At 46.6% G+C, this 16,974-nt stretch overlaps 1 protein-coding gene and 1 long non-coding RNA gene across 7 annotated transcripts in view; one reads left to right on the top strand and one right to left on the bottom strand.

Annotated features, from left to right (window-relative positions):
* Window positions 1-16,974, bottom strand: part of LOC146855449 (stabilin-2-like) — a 1,111,419-nt gene that overhangs the window by 291,315 nt on the left and 803,130 nt on the right. The window lies entirely within an intron of this gene.
* LOC146855453 (uncharacterized) overlaps window positions 1-16,974 on the top strand; it is a 140,237-nt gene that overhangs the window by 45,218 nt on the left and 78,045 nt on the right. For all 6 annotated transcript variants that reach the window (XR_014981323.1, XR_014981322.1, XR_014981325.1 and 3 more), the window contains exon 3: window positions 181-314. This is a non-coding gene — a long non-coding RNA (uncharacterized LOC146855453). The remainder of the gene's footprint in view (window positions 1-180; window positions 315-16,974) is intronic.

Here is a 16,974-nt window from a genome sequence, read left to right as displayed (position 1 = left end):
TTCTATTAAGGACACAAAGGCGAGGATTATCCCACCCTAGAAACTGTGTAATATTTTTTGAGTTTCAATTGTTCATACTGACAAATGTGAGTTTATACCATGTTATGTTTTATGATTCGGGATTTCTTCCCGCCTGTAATTCAATGAATGGCATGTTACGACTTCTATTCTCTTCTCAAGAGAGCAGAATAAACCGGCTTAAGGAGTCAAGAGGAAATCCATCTTGGATCAAGAGAAGATGTTCCGGTGGTTAAGTTCTGATTCAAGTTGATGAAGGAATCGGCGAGGTTCAAGGTTCAACGGTCAAGTTTAAGGTCTGTGTTTGAAGGTTTTCGCAAAGAAAGAGGAAGCAGTATTGCGTCTGAAAACATATATACCTATGTGTGTTATGAGATTGGTGCATACTATGGAGGGGGTTGTCCTTCCGGGGTTATGCTATTTTAAAGTTTATTGGCTGCATTTTTACGTCAGTAAAGAGAGAAGCATAATCCTCGCCTCCGTGTCCTTAATTGAATTTAAAAATATTGACTTGTTAGCTAGAACATATTTTATTCGCTCCAAACATGGCTGTATATAGGGATGAGGAGCTAACAAATTCACTGGGGCAGCAAAGCCAAGGTCGAGCCAACAGTCTTGCTCGGATCTTAGAGCCAGTGGGCGACCTGAGCCCTGAAAATGTTTGCAATCTAAACCATTCAACATGCACCACTTCAAATATGATCAAGTTTCCATAACATTTTAAAAAGTGTATTTCTTGAACATTTGGAAGCATTGACATTAATACATCACATTATGGCACTGCACTGAGAAGTATTTATTAAAAGTGATAGTTTTTAAATGTAAAAATAAATGTAAATGTTGTAGACTTGTAAAGCGCACAGCTACCCCAGCAACGGGGCGTCCCGGCGCTGTAGTGAATCATTAGTGAACTAGGAGGCCAGATAGTTATCATGTAAACCCTGTACTGGCCAAGATTATTGTAGAGCAAAATTGTAGTCTATTAAATCAAACAAAATAGGTTTTTGTGCCAATAGCATTGTGAACTCACAAATTCAAAAGTGCTTTCACGCATGATCATGATGAAAAAAAAGTTTTGGTGCCATAACATTTTTGCCCAAGGTCAAGCAATTTAAGCGGAGAAGCATGATTTACATAGGTTTCCTGTCTTCACTATGTACAAATCAGCCAGTAAATGTTCTGCAGTTTTTCTCTAGCAAACTTAGTGTGCTCTACATGAGCACCAGTTACAATACACATTCACTTTTTACAGGCATGGGGAGATTAAGGGACATATGTATCAAGCAAAATTGCGATCGCAAATGCCGAAATTCGCTGAATTTCGGCGTTTGCGATCGCAATTTTGCTAAGTGGTATGTATGAAGGCAAATCTGCGTGCAAAATAAGGAATCACAAAATTTGCGATTCCTTATTTTGCAATTGCATTTAAGGAATCGCAAAATTTGCGATTCCTTAAATGCAATGTAAGAAGCACCAAAAAAGTGCAATTTGGCCTTAAGGAATCGCAAATTACTACCAACTACAGGTTGGTGGTAATTTGCGATTTCTTTCAAAAATGCACATTTTTGCATTTTTCAAAGTGGCATGTGGCACACACACATGCCCTTAGGGCATGCATGTGCGCCACATGTGCACCCATACTCATTTCAGGGGTGCAATAGGGTGTCCTTTTGCCACCCTGGCACACTTGAAATTGCATTCTCAATTTGCGATTCTCTAATTGAGAATCGCAAATTGAGAATGTCTTCCCATTCATTCCTATGGGCCTCTAGGCCCATAGGAATGAATGGGGAGGTATTCCTTAATTGCGAATTGCAATTTGCAATTCGCAATTAAGGAATATGTAGGATTCGCAAAATGTATTGCAAATCCTACATACATAGCGTTTTGCGAATCCCAAATAGCGATTCCCAGAAATTCGCTATTTGAGAATCGCAAAACCTAAGATTGATACATATGGCCCTAAGTGATTTGCCCAGAATCACAGGATATTGCACTGATGCCAAGACTTCAACCTTACTACCCTGTATCAAACTCGCCAGCTCTAGTCCTAACGCTACATCCTGGGTGAAGGGAGGGAGGCAGTCAGAAGCCACATAAATGTTCGGCTTTTTATGGGCTTGAGGTTCCAACGGGACCTTGAGTTGAGCCAGAGCCAGGCTTCAGGCTTGAGCACTCAGTGGCTTGCCCACATCGAGCTGTATCTAGCTATGAGCAGTAGCGTCAGAAGGTCCATTTTCCATGTTTGCATTATGGCCTATGATGCCCTTGACACCCTGCACCTTGGTGAACATGGTACAAACGAGCACCTGGCAAGCTGGATACACTTCATTAACAATATATATAACCATGATCCTTATGGAGGAATCAGTATGATGTGATATATTCTGTATGCAATGAGGGTCGGGCTGGAACAGAAAATAGGCCCAGGTGCCAAAATAACAAGCATTTGCAATGCAATCGGTCTCGCCTTTGGGACCTTATATGTATTGAGCTGTGCAGCACATTAGCCTGGGTGCTGAAACATCTACTGTTGTTTAACATGGAGGAAACGTAAGCACCAAACTACATGACACGCCAGGTATGGAAACACATGGAGAGAAATATTGTCTTTCAGCGGGAAATGGTATAGTCCAAGGCTCTGCTTTTAATATGAAATCAGGGCCTTCGGTGGTCAGATCACTGAAAATTACCAGATTTGAAAAAAACATTGTTGTCTACAGGTGCTCATGGAAGACAATTTCCATGGACTGGAACCTAGAGAATGCTAAAGTGATTCTGGTATTTTACTGACCTCTGCTGATCGTTTTCCATCAAGAAAGTTAAATAGCGGCAGTTGCCAGACAAATTAAAAAAAGAAAGTCCCTCAGCAGAAAGCAATTCTGGTATTTTACTGACCTCTAGAGTCTACTGGTCGTATTCTATCAAAACAGTTAAATAGAGGCAGTTGAACAAGCAGAATACAATTCTGGTATTTTACTGACCTCTACTGGTTGTTTTCTATCAAGACAGTTAAATATAGGCAGTTGAACAGAAAAAAAAAGTCCCTAAGTGGAAGCAGACATGTCCTAGGGCTGATCTCCAGAGCCCACATAGTACATACACATATAAGCATATACTAAAGTATATACAAGAGGTCTCGAATTCTTGAGCTAAAAATGACCCCTATTAGTGAATTAGACACCTCTAAAAGCAGCCCATGTTTGCAAACTGGGGCAGGTTTGAACTTGTATAAGTGTTCTGCAAGGTTTGAAAGACTGCATAAATCTGGACTTGCTACAGGCAATGCTTATTTTTATATCAGGGGAATCATCTGCAAAAACGACCCAGCAGACAACACAACAGGCACACAAACAGCCAAAAAAAGGTCCCACACTCTTACCTGTCAGACCCGCACTTCGAGCTCCCTCTGATTCCCATATGGGCCAGGCTGACCCCCGTAACAGGATGACCACTCTGGCGAATTATAATTGATTTAATTTATAAGGAATGCACCTTTTCTTGTGTATTGGAAGGAAACTACAGTCCGAGGAGGAGGTGATTCCACTCTCTAAAAACATCATGAATGCATTTCTGATTTTCTCCTAATATCCATTGGCTTATACAATGCATTTGTAACCAAGGTTCTGATGAATACAGGGCAGCCCCTTGCTTTTTCACTGTACTCTTCATTAACAGCTGCACTGACTGTCATGCCACAGGTTAATGACATCTGCTGTCAACTCTCCTTGGGCAAATGCAAAACCACAGAGTTTCTGAAGCCGACCTGCCACCTAAGATGCGGGAATATCACCCCGTGGTTTGAGCGTGGCTGCATCAGCCATAGAATGGCTTAGCCTTTGACAGACAAAACCTATTGGCTTTGTGGGAGCTTGTGTTTCTTAAAGACTCTAACTTGAGCAGACCATGTTATCTGGCCATTAAGTTCCAGTTCTCAGGGAGTTTCAGTAAAACCGTATTTGGTATATGGATAACATTACGTGTACTTTGTAAAGCACATATTCACCCAGAAGGGCATCTTGGTGCTAAATAAAAGATGCTTATTGTTACCCAACTCATTATATCTGTAGGAGAGTAGGATCTGCTTCTTATGGTTACCCCCACTTTTTGCTGATTGATCACTCTTTTCGACTTAGACTAACTGGGATCCTGCTATCCAGTACCCCAGTCTAGCTGATTTCTCCTCTAAATTGATTGTATGTACTTTAGGTACACTCCAGATTGGATTATGGGGTACCCTTATCAGTCCTTAGTATAAGGTATACTATGTGCCCAGGGCATAGGTGCCCCAGAGGCCTCCCAGGGGCTGCAGCATGTATTATGCCACCCCTGAGAGACCATTCCAACTGACACCACAGGTCTGCTACTGCAGCCTGTGTAAGGTGGTGCATGCACCCCTTACTTAGATATAGGTTCACTGTATCTATTCTAAATCACTACACATATGAACCTATCAGTCACCCCTATGGCAGGCCTTTTCAATCCTGAAGGCAGGGTGCTGGGTTTTATGTGAGAGGGTGCCCATGCATGAGCAGAGCCCCTCTGCAGCCTTAGGAACCTATTTTCCGGGGTTGTCTGTGATGCAGCCAACCCCGGCTACATATATATTTAAGTGCATTATAACCTCGCGGTAAATGCTAACTTTAAAACGGCTGCTTAGAAATATGTTGTGTTTGGTGTAACACACCTCTGAATCATACCTCCACATCAGTAACTGGTGTGGGAGGTATGATTCCTCCCTTGTAGAACCACTACTGTGGGTCACCGGTCTACCCGGTACCAGCTTTCTCGACCTGGGCATCACAAAATGGATGCTGCCAGCCACAGACACGAGTCTGCCCTCCTGCTGCCGAGCCAAACTCGAGCAGGGGAATGCTTGACAATAGGTTTCCTGTCACAGGGAGGTGTGACCACCTCCCAGACAGGATTTAGTGTATTTGGGCTGGGTGGGTGCACTCTGAGAGTGTTTGAAGTCTGCACTGGGGCACATTTGGTGTCCCTGTGCATAATCCAGTTCAAACCGGTTGCAGGAGCCATTTGCTCCTGCTCTGGCGCAAAACTGGACAAAGGACATGGGTGTAGCCACCCCTCTGTCCTGACCCTCCTATAGGCTGGTCACCAGAGTTTGTCCCACCCCTTCCTTGGGTATAAAGTAGGAACCCTGACTACAGGACTTTAGATTTTACCTGGAATAAACTCTGCTACAGAAACCAAATTCTTCGACGATCTACACTACGCTGGATGACTGAAGAATCTCCCTTGGAGTAAAGGAGTTACTCCCCTGCAGCAGCAGGCACCTTAACGCAGCTGACCGGTTTGCATCTCCCAAGCTCCTGAGGACTCTGAAGATTTCTGCAACACAGGAGGTGGATTCCCGAGGTCTCTAAGGTTGATCTGCTCTCTCAGCAATTCTGAGACCAGTATCCCTCGTGGGGACTGTGCATCCCGAACCCCTGTGCACTGTGTACTTTTGCAGCAACATATGCTTTTTGGCAATCCCTGAGGCTGTGCTTTGTGCTACTTGTAGTCCTGACCCCGAGCAGTATTTCCACCGAAGATTTTTAGCCTACACTTCACGATTGTTCCGTGGGCTGGTATTTCGTGATTCAGCTCGAGGTCCCTTTGCGATCCCTGGTCCGTTGGCCTGTGGGGTCCCTGTGAAGGTAGCTTTGACTTTCCTTGGGCTTTCCTGGTTGCTCCAGATGTTTCCTGACTCTCCATAGATTGGAGAGTCCCCAGGACCTTGCTGATCCTCATCGAAGCTTATTTCCTCTGCACGCGTGGGTTGCAGTTGCCAAGTTTTGTTGGTGTTCGATCCAGACACTGACCCCCCCAGCAGTCGACATTCTTTGGGGAACAGCTCACCTCTGGACTTTGGTTGTGGCAGACATCTCCTGTTCCCCTTGGCTGCAGAGTCAAGCATCGCATCTTCTCACCTGAAGCACCCGACATCGGTGGGCATTTGTATATCGTGCCCCTGGTCACCCAGAAGTGACCTAGACTCTGTGCCCTCTGCTTTCAGGTTCTTCTCATCTCGGATCCAGGCTTGGATCCCACCGGACACTTTTCATCTTCCCAGCAGCAGCACTTTTTCGTATCACGCCATTGAATATGACGATGGGTTCCGACACCACTTGACCCCCATGGCAACCGGCTTCTCTGGGATAGGTAAAACGGGTATCTCGCTACTCTCAAGAGTGCTGGCCTTAGAACCTTCTATGTTCCAAGGGGTTTGTTTAAAGTCCTCTCCGAAGTGTCCTTAAACTCTAAAATTCCAACCGCGACTTTCCCACAGAGTTGTACGGAGCTCGCGCCTGTGTTCACACACTGCACCCGTCCTCCGTGGGTCCCCTGTGTCACTACTTTGTGTGGTTCATTGGGGTCCCAGCGATTCTACGTGCTCTAGGCACTGTGTCTAGTTAAGTCGTGGTTGTTATTCCACTTTCTTAGTATATGGTTCGTCAACCCCTGGAGCCCGCTGTGTATTGTGCTATTTCTGTCGTTCAAGTGATTAAATATTGTGTGCTTTGTGCTCTAATCTCATAAAGAGGTTAGTAGAAAGTGTTTAGTAATAAATACATATATTTTATATATCTCTTGTGTGGTTCTCCTTTTATTTGGTTATTGAGGAGGTTCTGATCTGGCAGAACAAGCTGCTTTACATTCCTTCGAGACTTAGCCTGAAGGCTGCTCTCCATAGCTACCACTAGGATAGCTTTCAATAAAGGTTGTCTTTGACCTAATCATCAATAAGGGTTGTTTCGACTGGTACAAAGTGCCCACTTTAATTAGTGGACAGAATATACCAGGCCAACTTCTCACATTGATTTGCAGAGGTTGGGATTCAAGCTTGCTATTGTTTTACCAGATAAATCTCATTGAGTGATTAACTGAAAACCACTAAAAGTATTAGGTACATATAAATCTATACTAGAATAAGTAAGTTCTACTGAACTGGGAGTTTGGTAGTCAAGGGTCCAGCACACTCTTTCTCCAACTCAAGAGAGTTTAGTTCCCACTAGGTTAGGTAGGTGCCTACACCACATAACACTAGTATGTCTTCTAGGGCAGCAGAAGCCAGTGGCTCCCTGCCAACTAAGGGGCATATTATCAAGACAGGCGATAAAATTATCGCCGCTTTAGCGGCAGAAAACTGCCGCTAAAACGACGATAATGGGCTTGATAATATGCTCTATGGAATTCCAATTGAAGCCCATGTTAGATGTGAAGGACATCTAACCTGAGCTTCAATTGCAATTCCATAGAGCATATTATCAAGCCCATTATCGCCGTTTTAGCGGCAGTTTTCTGCCGCTAAAGCGGCGATAATTTTATCGCCTGTCTTTATAATATTCCCCTAAGTATGACCATATCTCATTTCAGGAATTGAGAAATATGGGTGCATCTAAGAAACTGAGGGCAGGGAGAAATGCAAGCACCCAACGTCTCATAGTGGCGTTGCTCTTAGATGACCTCAGAAAGACCCCAGGGTCTGATGAGGCTGGAAAGTTGGGTGGGACAGCAGATGAGGACAGACCAGGAAGTGAACACTTCTATGAGATGGACTTAAATGCTGACCAGGAGGATCAAGATGATTCTAACCTGGAAAATCCAACTCTTCCTTCAGGTGGGGGAGAAGGCCCCAGTGGCCCTCTCTTTACTCCACCAGGGAGAGTAAACAGTTTACCAAGAAGATCGAGATCTCCTTCTAAGGAATCTAATCATTCTGGTACTTCTGTAGGGACCTATGCTTCTCATAAAAGGGACTCCTCTTATGGGAAGGAGTGTCAGATACTTGAGTATGACAGGACCAAACTCAGAATCAAGAGGGAACAATTGGCCTTAGACAGGGAATCCCTAGAGCTCCAGAGAGCTTCCAGAAGGTTGGGGCTAGAGCCCCATGGTGGCAGCAACAGTGTCCCTAGAAGTAGAGAATATACTCATGACCGTAGGAACCTATCAGAGTGGGGATGACATCCGCAAATGGATAACTGCACCAGAGAGGGCCTGTAAAGAACAGAGGGTCCCTCAAGAGCAGTGGGCAGCTACCTTGTGGCTATCCTTTGCTGACAAAAGTAGAGACAAGCTCCTCACTGTTAGAAAAGAGGATGCTGATAATTACAACGTCCTGAAAAGTGCTCTCATTGATGAGTTTGGCTTAACCACTGAACAATACAGGATTAAGTTCAGAGACATCTAGAAGGCACAGACTCAGGACTGGGTTGACTTTGTAGATGGTGCTACTAAGGCTCTGGAAGGCTGGTTACTTCACTGTAAAGTGTGTGATTTTAAAGGATTGTACAATTTAATTATGAGGGAGCAGATCCTTAATAATGGTCAAAATCAGTTGTTGCATCACTACCTGGTGGACTCTGATCTGAGAATTGGGCCAGAAGGCAGACAAATGGGTCAGAGCCAGGGTAAGGCAGAAGGTTCAAAACCAAGGTAGTGACTCTAACAAGCAAGATTCTAAAACCTCAGATAAGGGTGGGGAGAAGGGTAAAGACCAGAAGTCTTCTCAAGGGCCCCAAAATCTTCATCTGGTGGGGAGTCACAATCAAACAAGAATAAAGGCAAGAAGAAACCATGGTGTCATATCTGTAAATTTAAGACTCATTGGACAAATGATTGTTCAAAGTCCGAGGTCTTAGATCCAGCCACCACTGCCCCTAAGGCAACTCTACCCCCTAGTTCAGCTCAAAGTGGTGGTACGCAGAATAAGGGTGTAGTAGGGTTAACTCTGGGCTCTGAGATGGACTCTGGCCTAGTCAGAGCTCCAACTCAGGCTGTGTTAGTCTGTGATGGAGGCATGGATATTGCCTCCTTATTTGTCAGTCCCAGTAATCTGGGCAAATACAGGCAGCAGCCTTTGATCAATGGAAAGAAGGCTTTGGCATTCAGGGACACAGGTGCAAGTGTCACAATGGTGACAAAATATCTTGTGGCCCCTGAACAAATCATACTTGGTGAGATGTACCAAGTGACCAATGCAAGCAACGTCAGGACAGACCATTCCTTGACAGTTGTGAATTTCACCTGGGGAGGGGTAACTGGCCCTAAGAAGGTTGTGATAAGTGCAGACCTCCCTGTTGAATGCTTATTGGGCAATGATTTGGAAACTTCAGCTTGGGCTCAGGTGGAACTCAGGACACATGCAGAAATGTTGGGCATCCCTGCAGAGGTGTTTGCTATGACTAAGTCACAGGCAAAAATGTCTTCCACTGAACAGGCCCTGGATCCTGGAATAATGGACCAGGCGCCTTCCAAGAGAAGGAGCACAAAGGGTAAGGCAGTGTCTTCCCCCCTGCCTCAGAATGCTGGTCAGTCTCTTGAGGGAGCTGATCTTAGTCCTGAAGAAGGAACTGTCCCAGAGGAGCTTGAACCTGATCAGGTTGAGTTCTTGTGGACAGGGTGCCCTTCCATGGCAGATCTCAGCCAGGAGCAGCTGAGCTGCCCCTCTCTTGAACCCCTCAGACAGCAAGCTGCTGCTGAGGCTGCTGGGAGTGCCAGTGGATCACATAGGATCTACTGGGATGATGGACTCTTATACTCAGAGAGTAGAGACCCCAAGCCTGGTGCTAACAGGAGGTTGGTTATACCTCTGAAGTTTAGGGGCTTCCTATTGACACTGGCACATGATATTCCATTAGCAGGTCACATAGGCCAAAACAAGACTTGGGACAGGCTTGTCCCTCACTTTCATTGGCCACATATGTCAGAGGACAGAAAGGAGTTTTGTCGCTCCTGTATCACCTGTCAAGCCAGTGGTAAGGCAGGTGGTACTAGAAAGGCCCCCCCTGATACCACTACCTGTGGTGGGGGTTCCCTTTTAGAGGGTGGGAATTTACATTGTCGGTCCCATGGATCCTCAAACTGCATCTGGGCACAGATTTATACTAGTGGTGGTGGACCATGCCACTAGGTATCCAGAGGCTATTTCACTTAGGACTACCACAGCTCCTGTTGTGGCTAGGGCCCTCCTGGGAATGTTTCCCAGGGTGGGTTTTCCTAAGGAGGTAGTATCAGACAGAGTTGTAAACTTTATGTCTGGTTACTTGACTGCTATGTGGAAGGAGTGTGGAGTAAATTACAAATTTACCATCCCTTATCACCCACAATGCAATGGGTTAGTTGAAAGGTTCAACAAAACCCTCAAGGGCATGATTAAAGGTCTCCCTGAAAAGCTCAGGAGTAGATGGGACATACTTTTGCCCTGCCTTCTCTTTGCCTACAGAGCGGTTCCTCAGAAGGGGGTTGATTACAGCCCTTTTGAACTTCTGTTTGGACATCCAGTTAGGGGTCCTTTATGTCTAGTGAAGGAGGGATGTGAGTAACCTCTCAAACACCCTAAACAGGATATTGTGGACTATGTGCTTGGTCTTCACTCCAGGGTGGCTGAGTACATGAAGAAGGCATTCACAAACCTTGAGGCTAGCCAGGAATTGGAAAAGGCCTGGCATGACCAAAAGGCTGTGTTGACTGTTTATCAGCCAGGACAGAAAGTATGGGTGTTGGAGCCTGCGGCCCCAGCAGCTCTCCAAGACAAGTGGAGTGGCCCTCATACAATCATTGAGCAAAAGGGAGAGGTTACCTAACTGGTGGACCTTGGAACTCCCAGGAGCCCCCATAGGGTGCTCCATGTGAACAGGCTCAAACCATATGTTGACAGGGCAGACATGGGTTTTCTCATGGCTACTGACGAGGGACAGGAGGATGAGAGTCATCCACACCCTTACCTGCTCTCACAGAACCCTGGTGATGGCCCAGTTGATGGTGTAGCCTTGGCAGGCAGCCTCAATGACCAGCAGCACACTGATTGCAGGAGAGTCCTGAATCAGTTCAGACACATGTTCTCACTGACTCTAAGTCAGACTACCTGGTGCACTCATGAAGTGGACACAGGTGACAGTCTGCCTGTTAAAAATAAGATTTACAGGCAACCTGACCATGTCAGGGACTGCATCAGGACTGAAGTCCAGAAAATGTTGGATTTGGGAGTAATTGAACCCTCAGATAGCCCTTGGGCTAGTCCAGTAGTCTTGGTGCCAAAACCTCACACCCAGAATGGCAAGAGAGATGAGGTTCTGTGTTGACTACAGGGGCCTCATTGCAGTCACTAGGACTGATGCCCATCCAATACCTAGGGCAGATGAACTTATAGATACTTTGGCCTCAGCCAAGTTTCTGAGTACATTTGACCTGACAGCTAGCTACTGGCAAATCAGATTAGCTGAGTATGCAAAGCCAAAGACAGCATTCACAACCCCTAGTGGGCACTACCAATTTGTGGTGAAGCCCTTTGGTTTGAAGAATGCACCTGCCACTTTTCAAAGGTTGGTGAACAAAGTCCTTACAGGCCTGGAAGCCTATAGTGCAGCTTATCTAGATGATATTGCTGTCTTTAGCTCCACCTGGGAGGATCACCTGGTCCACATGAGAGATGTTTTGGAGGCCCTGCAAAAAGCAGGCCTCACTATCAAGGCCATCAAGTGACAGATGGGTCAGAGTGATGTTGTATACCTGGGCCACCTTGTGGGTGGAGGTCAGGTTCAACCATTGCAGAGCTAAATCCAGACCATCATGGACTGGGTTGCTCCAACCACCCAGACTCAGGTTAGAGCTTTCTTGGGCTTGACTGGGTACTATAGGAGGTTTGCCACAGGATATGGATCCATAGTGACCCCTTTCAATGACTTAACTTCCAAGAAAATGCCTAAGAAAGGTCAGTGGACAGTTAGCTGTCAAAAGGCATTTGATGACCTGAAGCAGGACATACTTTTCCCCTGCCTTCTCTTTGCCTACAGAGCGGTTCCTCAGACGAGGGTCGATTACAGCCCTTTTGAACTTCTGTTTGGACATCCAGTTAGGGGTCCTTTATGTCTAGTAAAGGAGGGATGTGAGTAACCTCTCAAACACCCTAAACAGGATATTGTGGACTATGTGCTTGGTCTTCACTCCAGGATGGCTGAGTACATGAAGAAGGCATTCACAAACCTTGAGGCTAGCCAGGAATTGGAAAAGGCCTGGCATGACCAAAAGGCTGTGTTGACTGTTTATCAGCCAGGACAGAAAGTATGGGTGTTGGAGCCTGCGGCCCCAGCAGCTCTCCAAGACAAGTGGAGTGGCCCTCATACAATCATTGAGCAAAAGGGAGAGGTTACCTAACTGGTGGACCTTGGAACTCCCAGGAGCCCCCATAGGGTGCTCCATGTGAACAGGCTCAAACCATATGTTGACAGGGCAGACATGGGTTTTCTCATGGCTACTGACGAGGGACAGGAGGATGAGAGTCATCCACACCCTTACCTGCTCTCACAGAACCCTGGTGATGGCCCAGTTGATGGTGTAGCCTTGGCAGGCAGCCTCAATGACCAGCAGCACACTGATTGCAGGAGAGTCCTGAATCAGTTCAGACACATGTTCTCACTGACTCTAAGTCAGACTACCTGGTGCACTCATGAAGTGGACACAGGTGACAGTCTGCCTGTTAAAAATAAGATTTACAGGCAACCTGACCATGTCAGGGACTGCATCAGGACTGAAGTCCAGAAAATGTTGGATTTGGGAGTAATTGAACCCTCAGATAGCCCTTGGGCTAGTCCAGTAGTCTTGGTGCCAAAACCTCACACCCAGAATGGCAAGAGAGATGAGGTTCTGTGTTGACTACAGGGGCCTCAATGCAGTCACTAGGACTGATGCCCATCCAATACCTAGGGCAGATGAACTTATAGATACTTTGGCCTCAGCCAAGTTTCTGAGTACATTTGACCTGACAGCTAGCTACTGGCAAATCAGATTAGCTGAGTATGCAAAGCCAAAGACAGCATTCACAACCCCTAGTGGGCACTACCAATTTGTGGTGAAGCCCTTTGGTTTGAAGAATGCACCTGCCACTTTTCAAAGGTTGGTGAACAAAGTCCTTACAGGCCTGGAAGCCTATAGTGCAGCTTATCTAGAGGATATTGCTGTCTTTAGCTCCACCTGGGAGGATCACCTGGTCCACATGAGAGATGTTTTGGAGGCCCTGCAAAAAGCAGGCCTCACTATCAGGCCATCAAGTGACAGATAGGTCAGAGTCATGTTGTATACCTGGGCCACCTTGTGGGTGGAGGTCAGGTTCAACCATTGCAGAGCTAATTCCAGACCATCATGGACTGGGTTGCTCCAACCACCCAGACTCAGGTTAGAGCTTTCTTGGGCTTGCCTGGGTACTATAGGAGGTTTGCCACAGGATATGGATCCATAGTGACCCCTTTGAATGACTTAACTTCCAAGAAAATGCCTAAGAAAGTTCAGTGGAAAGTTAGCTGTCAAAAGGCATTTGATGACCTGAAGCAGGCCATGTGCTCTGCTCCCATTCTGCAAAGTCCTGACTATTCCAAACAATTCATTGTTCAAACTGATGCATCTGAGTTGGGGGTAGGGGCTGTGTTATCAGAACTGAATGATGAGGGTCAGGATCAGCCAGTAGCTTTTATTAGCAGAAGGCTGACACCCAGAGCGAAACGTTGGTCAGCTATTGAGAGGGAAGCCTTTGCTGTGGTTTGGGCTCTGAAGAAGCTGAGGCCATACTTGTTTGGCACTCACTTTATTGTTCAGACAGACCATAGATGCCTCTTATGGCTAAAACAGATGAAGGGTGAAAACCCCAAACTTTTGAGGTGGTCCATTTCCCTACAGGGGATGGACTATACAGTGGAACATAGACCTAGGAGTAACCATGCCAATGCAGATGGACTCTACAGATATTTCCACTTAGAACATGAAGACTCAACTGGTCAAGGTTAGTTTAATGTCCCTGCGCTTGGGGGGGTGGGCGTGTAGGACAGTAGGATCTGCTTCTTATGGTTACCCCCACTTTTTGCTGATGTATCACTGTTTCCGACTTAGACTGACTGGGATCCTGCTATCCAGGACCCCAGTCTAGCTGCTTTCTCCTCTAAATTGATTGTTTGCACTTTAGGTACACTCCATATTGGATTCTGGGGTGCCCTTATCAGTTCCTAGTATATGGTATACTATGTACCCAGGGCATAGGTACCCCAGAGGCCTCCCAGGGGCTGCAGCATGTATCATACCACCCCTGAGAGACCATTCCAACTGTCACCACAGGTCTGCTACTGCAGCCTGTGTAAGGTGGTGCATGCACCCGTTTCTTAGATATAGGTTCACTGTATTTATTCTAAATCACTACACATATGAACCTATCAGTCACCCCTATGGCAGGCCTTATCAATCCTGAAGGCAGGGTGCTGGGTTCAATGTGAGAGGGTGCCCATGCATGAGCAGAGTCCCTCTGCAGCATTAGGAACCTATTTTCTGGGGTTGTCTGTGATGCAGCCAACCATATATATTTAGGTGCATTATAACCTTGCGGTAAATGCTAACCTTAAAACGGCTGCTTAGAAACATGTTGTGTTTGGTGTCAAACACCTTGGAATCTCCACACCAGTAACTGGTGTGGGAGGTATGATTCCTCTCTTGTAGAACCACTACTGTGGGTCACCGGTCTACCCGGTACCAGCTTTCTCGACCTGGGCATCACAAAATGTATGCTGCCAGCCACAGACACGAGTCTGCCCTCCTTCTGCTGAGCCAAGCTCGAGCAGGGGAAGGCTTGACAATAGGTTTCCTGTCACAGGAAGGTGTGACCACCTCCCAGACAGGATTTAGTTTATTGGGGCTGGGTGGGTGCACTCTGAAAGTGTTTGAAGTCTGCACTGGGGGCACATTTGGTGTCCCTGTGCATAGTCCAGTTTAAACCGGTTGCAGGAGCCATTTGCTCCTTCTATGGCGCAAAACTGGACACAGGACATGTGTATAGCCACCCTGCTGTCGTGACCCTCCCATAGGTGAGTCCCCAGAGTTTGTCCCACCCCTTCCTTGGGTATAAAGTAGGAACTCTGACTACAGGACTTTAGATTTTACCTGGAATAAACTCTCCTACAGAAACCAAGTACTTCGACGATCTACACTACGCTGGATGACTGAAGAATCTCCCTTGGAGTAAAGGAGTTACTCCCCTGCAGCAGCAGGCACCTTAACGCATCTGACTGGTTTGCATCTCCCAAGCTCCTGAGGACTCCGAAGATTTCTGCAACAAAGGAGGTGGCTTCCCGAGGTCTCTGCGGTCGATCTGCTCTCTCAGCAATTCTGAGACTAGTATCCCTCGTGGGGACCGTGCAACCCGAACCCCTGTGCACCGTGTACTTTTGCAGCGCATATGCTTTTTGGGGAACCCTGGGGCTCTGCATTGGGCTACTTGTAGTCCTGACCCCGAGCAGTATTTCCACCGAAAAATTCCGGCCTACACTCCACAAGTGTTCCGTGGGCTGGTATTTCATGATTCAGCTCGAGGTCCCTTCACGATCCCTGGTCCGTTGGCCTGTGGGTCCCTTTGAAGGTAACTTTGACTTTCCTTGGGCTTTCCCGGTTGCTACAGATGTGCCCCGACTCTCCATAGCTTGGAGAGTCCCCAGGACCTTGCTGGCCTCTCATCGAAGCTTATTTCCTTTGCAGTTGCCAAGGCTTGTTGGTGTTTGATGCGGACACTGACCCCCCAGCACTCGACATCCTTCATGGGATAGCTCACCTCCGGGCTTTGGTCATCGCAGATGTCTCCTGATCCCCTTGGCTGCAGAGTCAAGCATCACATCTTCCCACCTGAAGCACCCGACATTGGTGGGCATTTGTCTATCGTGCCCCTGGTCACCCAGAAGTGACCCAGACTCAGTCCCCTCTGCTTTCAGGTTCTTCTCATCTCGGATCCAGGCTTGGATCCCACCAGACACTTTCCATCTTCCCGGCAGCAGCACTTTTTCGCATCACGCCATTGAAAACAACAAAGGATTCCAACACCACTTGACCCCTATGCACCCGGCTCCTCTGGGATAGGTAACAAGGGTATCTCGCTACTCTCAAGGGTGCTGGCCTTAGAACCTTCTATGTTCCAAGGGGCTTGCTTAAAGTCCTCTCCGAAGTGTTCTTAAACTCTAAAATTCCAACCGCGACTTTCTCATAGAGTTGTACGGAGCTCGCGCCTGTGTTCACACACTATAACCGTCCTCCGTGGGTCCCCTGTGTCACTACTTTGGGTGGTTCCTTGGGGTCCCAGCGATTCTACGTGCTCTAGGCACTGTGTCTAGTTTAGTTGTGGTTGTAATACCACTTTCTTAGTATATGGTTCGGTCTCCCCTGGAGCCCGCTGTGTATTGTGCTATTTTCTGTCGTTCTTGTGATTTAATATTGTGTGCCTTGTGCTCTAATCTCATAAGGAGGTTAGTAGAGAGTGTTTAGTAATACATACATATATTTTATATATCTCTTGTGTGGTTCTCCTTTCATTTGGTCATTGCAGAGGTTCTGATCTGGTAAAACAAGCTGCTTTACATTCCTTCGAGACTTAGCCTGAAGGCTGCTCTCCATAGCTACCACTAGGATAGCTTCCAATAAAGGTTGTCTTTAACCTAATCATCAATAAGGGTTGTTTGGACTGGTACAAGGTGCCTACTTTAATTAGTGGACAGCATATTCCAGGCCAACTTCTCACAATATCGACCTCAGAAGGATTAAAGGCTGAGTGGACCTATGGCCTATGGCCATGAGGCCGAAAACAGGCCCCTACAGTGGATGCATCAGTCCCTGAAGCCAGCAGACCCGGCATGCACACTCTATTACTATGACGCCTTTGTAAGCAATCACTACTTTTGTATACCCCTTCCATTTCCCATCTATAAATCACAAATCTCGTTTGCTTTCACAGATTGCTGGCATTCCACGTATTTCCACTGGTCTTCCCGCCTCCGGTGATAGACAGCTGGACTTGAGCTGTTTCTACCGCTTTTTACATTATATCTTCAAGTATTTTTTTCATTTGGTTGTCTAGCGTTTCTGGGGGAGGGCCTTTATAAATATCATCAATGAAAAAAAATGTGATAGTTCTGCAGTGCATCGTAT

Source organism: Triturus cristatus, chromosome 4_1, assembly GCF_964204655.1.
Source record: "Triturus cristatus chromosome 4_1, aTriCri1.1, whole genome shotgun sequence".
NCBI classification, from domain to species: domain Eukaryota; kingdom Metazoa; phylum Chordata; class Amphibia; order Caudata; family Salamandridae; genus Triturus; species Triturus cristatus.
The sequence above is the reverse complement of the archived record's forward strand: the minus strand, read 5'-3'. Positions and strand labels throughout refer to the sequence as shown.